The sequence below is a fragment of the Papilio polytes genome, unplaced genomic scaffold (genome assembly GCF_000836215.1).
Source record: "Papilio polytes unplaced genomic scaffold, Ppol_1.0 DF824047.1, whole genome shotgun sequence".
Lineage (NCBI taxonomy): Eukaryota > Metazoa > Arthropoda > Insecta > Lepidoptera > Papilionidae > Papilio > Papilio polytes.
The window spans coordinates 5,032,374-5,044,959 of NW_013525157.1; the positions used below are offsets into that span (position 1 = coordinate 5,032,374).

The window sequence follows — 12,586 nt, forward strand, 5'->3', positions numbered from 1 at the left end:
TACTGGCCGCTTTAAGAATGGAAAAATATAAATTTAATAGTTGTAAAGAAAAATATTACAATGGTGTCTTAAAGTTAGATAGTCTATCCGCCAAATAAAACCCAACGATCCCTTTTAATACGATAATGTAGCTCTATCTTTCGTCTGCAGTCACATACACGACCCTCGTGTGCTAATTGAATTTAAGGAATAAAATCCAATCGCCCCGATTCTTTATTATTCAAGATCCAATTTGGATAAGGTCTGATCGGTCGCGGGGCGCGGGGGAGGGGGGCAGTCGAGAATAAAATTGGATTTGTCACTCAAAACATAAGGCAGCCTTTAAGTTTAATAAGAAAGTATTGTATGGCTTATGGAACGAATCTGACGCATAATATCAGGCTAATAAATCCATTTGTGTCAGTGCTAAGAATAAATTCTATTTAAAACTGGTTTAAAAGATTTATACAATGCTCTTAACCTTATTAAGCAAATTGAAAGAGAAAACTAGCTTACACTTTAAAGAGACAAAGCCTCAAATGTGACAGGAGAAGAATATAAGGGTGCTCCGCAGACTGAAACTTTTATCAGACGATTGTTTAGTGGCCCTTAATTAGTGTGAGAATGTACAGAGATGTGCACATTACGCTGATTTCGTTTATACGATTCTGACTTGACAACCCAACTCAAACTATTGGCCGATAAAAAGTCTGTAGTTTATGGTATCGTTACAATGTGGGTTATGAAAAATACAACTCGAATGAACTTGTGAGAGAAATGAACCCGGAACTATCGGGATTTCTAACCTAATTTGTATAGATAAACTGTGTAGAGGTAGTAACAATATTTTATTATGACACGATAAATGTTTTAGATTGACATACCATAACAATTATCACAATTAACTTGATAACCTTAAATAATAGTTACATTATCATTGTTAATATAATATCAGTACACGTATTTAAACTTAGCTACTCATTAATATCTGCTTCACTTATTCAATAAACAAATACATGATTGTTTTATTAACTGATAGTCTTAATGCGGGAGCGTTTGTTATAAAAACGATAGTGTAATTTAAATGGAGTTCTAATATAGATCGATATCGATAGTTATCTTGATTAAAAGAAATAACGTATTTGAAACTAACAGCAAATAATCGTTAACTTCTTATCTATGTTTTTGTAACCTTTATTAGTAGCTGTTCAATGTTTTAAAATTCAGTTACTTGCACATTACTTCTCGATTCAAATTCGTTGAACTTCAACTCTAACTAATATTTGAATTTACTTATGACATGTACTACTTTTTACGACATACTTTTCTTTCTAAATCTGGATTTTACAGTACATAAATCGTGGTAGTTTTCGGTATATTTAGTGATGTATTTATGCAAGTCAACAGTCTTGTAAGCGGGTGTCGCTAACGAACAATTGAAGGAGGCAGCGCGTCTTGCATCTGTTCTGTGTACATTGCAGTTCTAGCAGCTAAAACAAAAGCATCGCGAGGCGCCGCGCCGCGCCCTTGAGAGCGCAGTAACGACGACGTCGCCCTCCTGCAGCCCTTTGCGCCATAATTGTTACTTCTCACGTAGTTCGTTAGTATGCATATTCAACAACCTACGCCTAGGTAATATACATATACCTTGTACAAATAACCAAATTTACTTACGGATTAACTATTATTTTGTCTGTATAAAATTTATTTCATATGTTTTCTAACAATTTAAACAAATTAGTATAATGAGCGGTTAGAGAATTACTTTTTATCCTACAATCATCTTCACTCAACACAGTTTCTAATTGAGATATTCGTTTCACACGACAAGAAAGACTACAATGAGAACAATACGCTCGAAACAATTACGAACGAGTCGGAATTTACAGAGAGTGCATATAATTGGCTAACTGAGAAGACATGAAAAGCGCCAATTCAAAGAGCGTATTTACTCAGCGCTAATTACAGCTCTCGGATCGCGTTCAACTGTTTGACTCACGATGTCACGATGTGGTGCGAGTGTTAAGCGACAGGCGACATGCTACAGACGACAGGGTACGGTTTACTGTTGCTTAGCTCCCTATAGTACTTATCGATGAATGAGGATTTCCCAGCTTTATAAAGTACCTTTACAGTCGGTAAGTATCATTCAAAAGCTAATAGCTATTTTGAAATTTACAGATTTACAAATAAAATCTTTTTGTTTTTCCTTGACCTTTTAATAATGACTCGACTCTTAGCCTTATATTTATGCATAGCCCCTGATTTTGCAACCATTTTAAAGTAACATAAATAGTTCGCATTCTTTTTTTTCGAGTTTGTTTCCTTCCTACCATATAAAGTATAATTACTCTAACATGAAAACGTATGTTTACAGCAAAATTGATAGGTACACAGAAACGAAGCGACGCGATCATAGAAAGCTCGGAAATTAAATAGCCGCTTATATCCGGCGGTTGGCGGCTAGCGGTGTAGCTAGCGTCATCCAGCGGCGGAGGCAGACAGCACCGCACAGAACTAATGACAATTATATAAGGAGGACTGCAAAAATAGCTTCTTAAATAGCATGTTACTTCCGTAAACAAATATAACAAAAATACTAAACACTAACACGAGAGACTGCTCCTGAACTTTAGTCAGTACGCCGGTCCCTTAGTGTAGTTTTGTACGAGAAATCTTCACTAACGAAAGATCTCAGTAATCAGTAAACGACGCAGGATGCTGCAGTAAGAAATCCGAAGTAATTCGAATAATAAGTAGAACTACTAATAGAGGTTATAACGAACTACACAAACACCAACCCAAATATATTGTTAGTTACTCTAGCGCTATCGTATGACTAAGTATGATTTATTACAATAAATCTTCTCTTTAATACCAAGTACGTATCAGTATTTATTAAATATTGTCAGTTGGTTGATATGTTATCTAAGATTTGAAATTAAATACGTCAATGTAAAGCAATAAATGCATTATGATCCGCTTACATTCATACATCACGCACAATCACACGCATTGTCTAAGACAATGCTTTTGAAAAAACTGTACCATACTTCGCATTGTGGCGGTTAAATAAAACCGCAAACTTCTTAGAGCACGATTTAGAGCAACTTATACTAAATGTTTACAAGTAAATTGTATTCGTGGATGCAGCAGTGATCACGCCGAAGCGTTTTTTTAAATAAATACCAGTAATCTTTGCTGTTTTGTTTTTGTTCCTCTCTAATTCTTTACGACCGCCATTAATGCATAGTACCGATTATTATTGTCTCTTATCATAAGACGTGATTAACATACTGCTTACATACAATATCTGTCCCGCGGTCACGCTCGCCGCGCGTGCTGCAAGGATCAGCATTGTCACGCAAACACAAAAATGTTCCACACCTTTTTGTATAATTAATTATTTTTTAAAAGAGTCTAAGATATATTCATACGCGATTGATTGATAAGGTTGTTACAAACAAAAACGATACCAATTTATTTTTTAATTAAACGGAAAATAATTTAATTTACATAATCGATTTATCTTGATAGTAGAGTACCTAATCTAATTTCCGGCTTACAGGTTAATCCTAATTACATTGCACTGACAGCTGTCAAAATGAGCTTATTGACAATTATGTAAGTTGTAATTGTGTAATATTATATCGCTACATGCACCTAGCAGTGTTTTGATTAATGTATAACTTTGTAGATAATGAGTAATAATGGCTATGGTTGAGAAAATAACGAGGACACTGTTTTTTTTAAACCCATTTTGTTTTTTCACGCAACGTGACTAACAATTAGGTTTAAGGGATTGAGATAGCAGGTGTAGTCGAGGAGTCGGACCCTATTATACGTAATGACGATGAGTAAACATTTTAGAGAAAAGCGCTCCTGTTAGTATATCCGAGCCAATTAGACGTGTTAGGGAGGTGGCGAGCGCCCCACGCCCCGCCCGCGCCCCGCGCACATCCCCCCGGGCTCCAATTAAACTCGCGCTCGCTACAGACGATGTACTATCGCCACCGGAACCCACCTAAACGTTATTGTGCAAACCACTTCTAAATAAACCTCCATTTTTTACATTGCCGCGTATAACAATGGAATCATGTCAGACGATGCGAGAACCCCCTCCCTTGCCGTACGTTCTCTGAAACTATTGAGTTGTTAATTAAATTCACGCAAATTTATTGCCTCCTCCAAAGCGAGATATTCTCGCCGCTATCGCTACGGAATAGAGGCGAATTTTCTACAAAGCATGCAAAGTTATCTGAATCAATGTTACTTGTTGTTTAATTACAACAATAGTGGCCCCTAATGAGAGTTTGCGCTAATAAGCGCTGCAGAATGTAATCAACGTGCCTCGTTGGTCTAATGAGGCGAGTTCCAGGCAAAAACTAGAAAACTCTGCGTTATACTGAAGATTAATTAGGTGTTCTGCCTATAAAGAGACGGTACCGGAAATCTTGCTTCTGTCTCGACATAGATTAACATATTTCTTATATGGTGCTCGCTGGAAAAAACATTCCCTATGCGAACGTCATGTACCGCTTGCCGCTCGCGTCTTGAGAATCGAGCGGTCGGGCGCCAACGATCCTCATTCAAACAACTCCTATTGACAACGGGCCACGCGGACTCGTAAGCGTCGTTAACTTAAATAAGCACGTTTGATTACGTCGTAGCTAGCTACCCCATTAAAACTTAACGAGGGCCAACCCCGGGGAAAATAACTAACCCAATTTCCCTTTGCCGGGGAAATCATTAAAAGTCTTAAAAGGGTCTTTTCATATATTTTTTAACCCGAGGCGTACGTGCAAATAAACACATTTTTACATACTCGAACAAACAATTCTCGTAACGAGGCGGGAGGGTAACGAGCGGAGGTGTCCGGCGCTCGCCGCCGCCGCGCCGCGCCGCGCTAATTGGAAGGATATGCCCGGAAATGTGTCTCGTTACGTAGCCCGCCCGCCCGGGCCTTCCCGGCCTGGCCCGGCTCACCGCCGACACCTCTGATTTATTGCGGCTTATACATTCAAATTGACAGCGTCGAAACGCGCCGCGAAACGCTATCACGATCTAATGCGACCTAATGCCGACCGCGCGATAAACAATGCGCCTCCTAGTGGCAGCGGAATTCGTGCTTCGTGCGCACTGGTGACCTTTACTTTAGTGAAAATAGTTACCGGTGCAAACAACGTTCGTGCAGATACAATAAATACGCTAGCTAATAAATAAATGTTTATCTTAATTATAATTGTTGTTTTTCCTATAATAATAAGCACTAAATGAAATCAATTATGCTTGTTGGAAAAATATTAACTGCTTATGATGTGGACAGCCCGAAGCGATCATAAAATTATAGGTAGCAATCAAAGTTAACTACTAGAAAATAACTTCGGAAGCATTTGATTGATTAATATCAAATTAAATTGCACTACCTTCAAATAGTAATAGAGTATCTTTATTGATCAATAAACCGCGCGCGCTTTCGGTAATTAAATTAATTACAAGATTTGCCAATTAGCTGAAATGTTTACGTTCACTGTTTTAATTAATGAATGTGTGTCGTATTAGTTTCGGATACAATCAGATTCGAGGCCCGACGGTAATTACCGACGTCTACAAAATCCATCGAATTCAACGTAATCGCTGAGAATATTACGGCACTGAACTTAATTGTTCCCGACTTAATTAATTAAGCTTTTGTTTGAAACTAACAGCGAAGTGTAGAGTTGGCAATTCTAAATTGGATCTTGTAATTACCTTACCCTCCCCCTACCCCTTGTACAGACACTGTCTACTTTCAATTATGGGCGAAGCTTAGTTAATAGAATCAATTATAATTGGGAGAGACAATGCGAAGCCTGTTCTCATACCTTAATTGTGAAACGTTAATTAGTTTGCTCTGCGAATATAGCACGTATTGAAACGAGATTAAGAGCTAATTTACAACTAAAGATCGTAACATGCTATTGTGATATAATTAACTATAGACTTAATTTTGTTCATTATTTCTTTTGAATTTCAGCAGAAATTAATTTTGATATTTAGGGGTACATCGGTAGAGGTAGACCTAGAAAGAGATGGATGGATTGCGTAAAAGGTGACATGATCAAGAAGGGAGTGATGACTGAGATGACGGATGATAGAATGCTTTGGAGGACGAAAACCCGGTGCGCCGACCCTACGGGAGTAGGATAAGGCAGGGGAGATGATGATGATTAAAATCGAAGCTACATTATTTTATTTACAAGTACGTCTCATACTACTATATTTTTAAATCGTGTAACGCACAATTAGTTACTTCTTTTTAAAATATCCGAGAATCGCCATTGTAAAAATATTTCTATATTAAAAAAGGTGTTTGAATCGCGAACATGAAACATGTCTCCTGATTATTTTCTATTCTACGTAGAAATTAAAAGTTATTAATAATCATATATCATCACTTAATTATATTTTTCTTTCTGACGCATTTCAAGATATCACCAGCCTGTTATTATTTTGTTTATACGTTGCCACGATAAGAAAATCCCAGTACAGTTTTAATTAAAAGTGCTTATCTTCAATTGCTTAATTACGTGCCATATTAAATAAACTTAGAGGCCACGTGATGACTTTTTAAAGGGGAACAACGACCTCATAACGTTTAATTAATCGTGACTATAATAGTTAATTACATTATTTACTTGTTCAGAATATTACACACTTTTAATGATATTAATATTGTACTGAATAAATAGAAGAAAAATCATCTAAAAAAAATTTAAATACATACCTATTATACGAAATTAAAAAATGAAAATGCAATAGATTATATTTTAGGAATTATTTCATGTGTCATTTTTAATCATCTACAAAAAAGATTATCAAAACGTTTGTATTTTCTTTAATGTCTTTATTACCTAACTAACTAACTATTATTTTATTGAAAAAAAAAGTATTACAATACAGTGCTCCCTGTAATATTTGTTTAAATAAATAAAAGTCGTAAGTCGTCGTCGTAATAAACTCATTAAAATCTACAAAACAGTACACATAAGTTTTCCATAATGTATTAGGTTAGTTCAAGTTTGGCGTCTGTACGTCGTTAGTGAGGACAAAGTACATAATTATCGATAAATTTGTGAGCCGCAGACGGACGCCTTCAAGACCCCTGACTTTAATTAAGACACAATAATTAAAATAACAAGCGAGCGCGGTAACTCATTATGCGGAATCGTGTGACCGCATACGATGTCGCTAATACACAACACTACATGAACAACTTTGTAACTTTAAAAAAAAATAAAAGGTACTCTTGTCAGTAATTTTACTGGATTTTTTATGAAGGTATTTAAATTTTTTATTAATTGTAACCAAAGAGTTATGATTGTTGCAAATTAAACTCTTGTTTTAAAAGTGTATAACAATTATGTTTAGAAATTTTGTCATGACTACGATACAATAATAAAAAATAAACTATAAGACTAACGCATTTTAAAAACATTTCGTGACAAAATAGTATTATACAATAAAAAGGATAACAGAACTATAAATAAAAAAATTAAAATAAACAATCAAAAAGAATTAATATTTGTAGCTTTACTTATTTATAAAGTTTATTTACGCTTGTAATTGAAAATATATGAAATAACTTACCCCTTAAAGGAAAACTCCTTGACGTCCAAGACAAACACTAGAGATAAATCTTTCAGACAACTTTGTCTTTTACACTTACACAGAAATGTTTTTAAAGGGCACACAACTAAATTTCCTTGTCCACTTCAATTGTCACTTTCAGCAGAATTTACGGCTGTAATCGTTTCCAAATAACAACAGAATTAACAATGCTGTTTTATTGATTGAATAAAACTGAAATAAATTCTCTAATCTGATTAAATTAAAGAATAAATATTTTGTGAATGATTTCATACGATGAAACCTTTCAGTCTATGAAAAGATGTTTAAATCGAGTAAAGTTTGCGTATCCAAGAGACAGCGAGAACGCGTGCACACCGAGTGGAAGCTCGCGACGGAATGAGCCGACAAGCGGCGAATGCAGCCGCGCCGCCAGGAGCAGAGGGCGGGCGCCCGAACACGGGGTGGAACGGAACAACACTCTAATATAATGATGGGCTCGGAACACTAATGCTCTAATTGGAAAAGTACTTGCGCTATAGTTATTAGAAAAAAAATTAATCTTCAAATTGGCCGCGCTTCGACGAATCTGCTATCGGAATCGATCAAAATTATGTGAGAATCGATAACAAAGGCGATCGGTTCTGTGTCACGTAACACAACATAGGTAAGAAATATCACAAACTTTTTTCCGGTACTGGATTCCGGCCTAAATTCAATTTCGCCCCTTTCCTCCGCACCCCTTTCGAAAACCAATCTTCTTTACATTCCCTCGCCGACAAATTTATATTCCTCCATGCGTCCTCCCCGCTGGGAGCGGACCATTCGGCTGGACCGCAGTTGTGGTAGTTCCGTGCATGCGTTGCAAACCACTGACTTATGAATGGTAACGCGCGGTCAACGGATTAGGAAAGAATCGCGAGCCGCGCGATGCGATGATCATGCACCGACGTCGAGAATTTAATTTGCAGAGTCCGCCCCCCGGCCCCCGACGCCATTGTCCGCTCAGTATTTCATTACGGCTGGAGCTTTTCTATTAATAAATCACTCTTCGCCTGCGCCGTTTAATTACGCGCCGGATCTGGCCGAGGCCGACGTCTGATTACACTTTCATCGAACATCTAATTAGGAGTGCAGGCGGTGGGGAGCGGCGGCAGGAGTGCAAGGGAACGTATGTATTCTTTGTTCTGCAGATATTACGGCCGGCCGCTATTGCTGCGCGCCCGCCTGCCGACCAAAGTTCGGAATGAACGAACTTTGATTAAAACCGACCGCCTACATTACTCCAGACTTAAAACCATCCTCGTTTTATTACTGAAACAAAACCTCTTTAAATTTTAAAATTAAATTAAATGCCATTAAAATAAAATGTTACAGCTTAATTCAATATACTGTCATAATATAATTAAACAATGGATACCGCTGTCATACTAAAAGAAAGTAATGTTCACTGTTTATTTCAAAGACAGAAATGGATACACAATGTTATCGCTCACCTAAGTACTTAAAAAAAGTAATTTATTTTGATATTTCCATATAGTTAGTACAAATGAAATTCATATAGGTTTCTATAAAGGTATCATTTTAATTCAATTCCAAATCTGATTAAATCAGAACTGTATCTGCAATAAATCAACGTGAACGTTATTAAAATCAGTGATCATAATTTATTGGTAGATAGCATAGATAGTGTAGTTTATAGTTCGGACGGAATCCATTTGCCGCGTGGCCGCGTATTGTCGACAACCCTACATTGTTGCTAAACCCCATTAATGGAACCCTAATGGCGTTTCCTTTTGAAGGACAAGCGCAATAATTAGTGGTTTTCAAAACCGAGTGCCGTGACGACATAACAGATTCCATCAGCCCATCTCAACTCCGTCTCAAGGGTATATAAGGCAACTGTTGTTGATATATGCTTTCTAGTTATAATTCTCTAACTTCAACAATAACTATAAGTTTAGTTTAATGTGTACATTAGTAATCACTCAGTGGAAAATTTCTATAGCATTAAATCCTTTAATGAAAATGTGTAAACGTCAAATCCTGCGTCCAACAGCATTTCCATTTACTGGAACAATTAAGAACGTCCTGAATTTCAATACCGTTACAGAACTTATCGGTCTGTTTTCTGTTGGTTGTATTGATGAAAACAAACATGGTGAAGCCAAAGATCTATTGAAGTGAGAAAGTGAGTCGAGTGCGGCTAGCGACTGAGTTGGTCGTTTCGCCTTACCGACTCAAGACCTTTTTTAATTTCCTGGAGCGGGCGGCGAGCGCCGGGCGCGGACTTGGGAGCGCGGGAAGCGGGCAGCGGGCCCGTTTAACTTATTGCCACGGTTAACGAGAATACGCCGCTGTGTGCCGGCGAAATTGAAGGATTTACTTCGCGTCCCTCCTTTATTAAACGTATTGCACACACAGACGCCCCGTGTGTGCGTGCCCAACTACACGCATGTCGAAATTACATTTCACATGACTCGTAATAACAAGGGTGGGCGTAAATCACAGGCATTATTAGTTTCTCCCGTTACCCGCGCCATTTGTCACCTACGAAAAGGTGTTGTACATACATCATTAAAAAGGATATCATTAATTACCTCTCAACGTTTGAACTAATAATCTTTAACATAACTTAATAGTCATATGATATGATGCTAACCATTCCTTTATGTTTACAACACTTTGTACAAAAGAAAGAACATCTAGCCTTTTGTCAACCGACGTATTTATCCAGGAACAATTGTATCAAAATCAATAATGTCTTATCGAATAACGGAAAGAAGAAACAAACAAGCAATAGTACAATATAAACAGTATTACAGGGTGTAAGCAGGCCCGCAGTGCGGGGGCGCGGCGCGGCGGACTTCCTGCAAGCTAAGCGTATCGCTTAAAGTTTCGCAATATACGCGCACAGAGCCCGTCCTTTATTAAAAACTATTCTCACATTTTTAATTAAAACTTGTGTTCCCCCACTAAAACTTTATTTAAGCAATAAAGGCTGTGCAATTAGCGGCTCTGTCCCCGCCGGCGACTTTACCTACTTTTCCTCGGCTTTAATGAGTGTTTTTTAATAAAGCCCGAGACTGCTGCAAGTTTATTAATTTAGTTTAACTCGTGTCACGCGGATCTCCACCGCTACCCGCTACCCGCCACCCGCCACCCGCGCACGCTATACTCACACTTTTTATTATATCCTTAATCACTTCAGCTTACACGTAAAACCATTTAATTAAGCCAACATAAAATGTCGTTATGTGACATTGCAATCCCACTAAAATTCTTGCCATATTGAAAATAAACTGAATATAATCACAAAATAATCGAGTGTGGCAATAAATACGCAATCTACATATAACCAATTTAAATGCGTGACCTGTTTACATTTACATATGAGGGAAAAAGAGAAAATGAGTCAATTTTGAAACTCGATTAAACATTTCTGATTTAACCGACAGTAGTAGAACCTGTTGTTAATAATTTCCTTTAAAATTTAAATGGCAATGAGACTCGATCAAAAATGAGCGCTCGACAGTTTTGAGAAATTTCAAATAATTGCTTTTAAATTATAAATGAGGAGAAACTTAATAAGACACAAAATGTATTTTTAACAGTAAATGGTCATGTTAAAAAGGTTATGCAGTTATATTTAAATTTGAAGCTATTTTGGGAGTAAATTTGAACAGTAACGGGACTTATTGTATGATTGCAAAAAACGTCTAACATAAGAACGATGTAATAATTATCAGAAGTCCTTTATTCATTCAATTAAATTAGTAGTTTATGGTCAATTCCATCCGAATGCTGAAATCAATACAATTAAAAAGTTTATAGGCACATTATGAGAGCGAAGTGAAGATCGTTGTTGAAGTGCGGAGCAAAAGCTTGACGTGGGGAGCGGTTGCAGATGGGCTCCGCCAAGTGTTCCGGCCATAATTACATTCCCGTGTCTAACAAATGGAGAATCGGTGTTGATTTGTGTTTAGCGAAGCCCACGCAACCCGAGCCCGCTGTCCCGCTCTGAGCCGGGACTCCGCCGCCGCCGGCCTTCGACAGAATTAGTTAAGACATTGTTAGCTCTGCTCTGACCCGATGAGCTCTTTATTGGAATCGTCCGACGAATATTTTATTAATTTGCTTCTGTGCAGTCTGAGATCGAAAATAAGTTTATTTCGATTACAACTTGTAATTACACCATTAGGTACATTCATTTTTATTGTATTACAATTAAGTATGTTTACTTAATTACTTACTTAGGAACTTAAAGAAAACATTGTAAACTATGACATCTGGTGCTATTATTATATGTGACTACTATTTACAACTTTCATTATGATCAAAACATAATCCTCGAATGTCACACACTGCAATAGAAAAAGCATTTTCCAAATGCGTTTTATAAAAGGCTAAATTGGCGCATATAGCTGGGGTCAGTAATTGCTCGCATATAAACTAAGTGTAAAACGAAGCACTCGACTGGTCGGCCTAAAAGCTTCGCGGCAGATTGAATCACCACACGGATTTTCCATTACCGCTGCTTTTCGCGTGCGCGCTATACCTTTACTATACTGATCGCTGACTATAGCAGGATCAACTTTATTTATTGTATTTAACATTTTCAGACAATATATGAGTTTAGAAATTGCTCAATTTTGATTTGCATATAATTGAACTAAAGTCTCAGTGTCCAAACGAACCAAAACACATTAATATCCAGTGAGTAACACTTCCAGAAGCTTATTAAATAGCACATCGGAGGCTCATAGAGACGGGCAATAAAAAGAAGACGGCGCCGGCGACTAGCAAGCAAGCGACTACTAAGTATCAGTTTCACGGCTGTAGCATCGTTTGCGCAATGGTTCACACGAAACTAGCGAGGAGTCGTTAGACCGGTCGTATATCCTCGGATAAACGCGAATATTGGCCCCGCTAACAATGCGCGTCTTTATAAGTTTTTAACGAGCTCGGACGGTATAAATTATGTGTGCGGCTGCGGCTG

The 12,586-nt window shown here is 37.5% G+C and overlaps 1 protein-coding gene across 1 annotated transcript in view; it reads right to left on the reverse strand.

Annotated features, from left to right (window-relative positions):
- Positions 1-7,999, reverse strand: part of LOC106100622 (LIM domain only protein 3-like) — a 40,818-nt gene extending 32,819 nt beyond the window's left edge. Inside the window, exon 1 of the mRNA XM_013279556.1 lies at positions 7,609-7,999. The gene's annotated coding sequence lies outside the window, so the exon portion shown is untranslated. The remainder of the gene's footprint in view (positions 1-7,608) is intronic.
- Between the last annotated feature and the right edge of the window lie 4,587 nt (positions 8,000-12,586).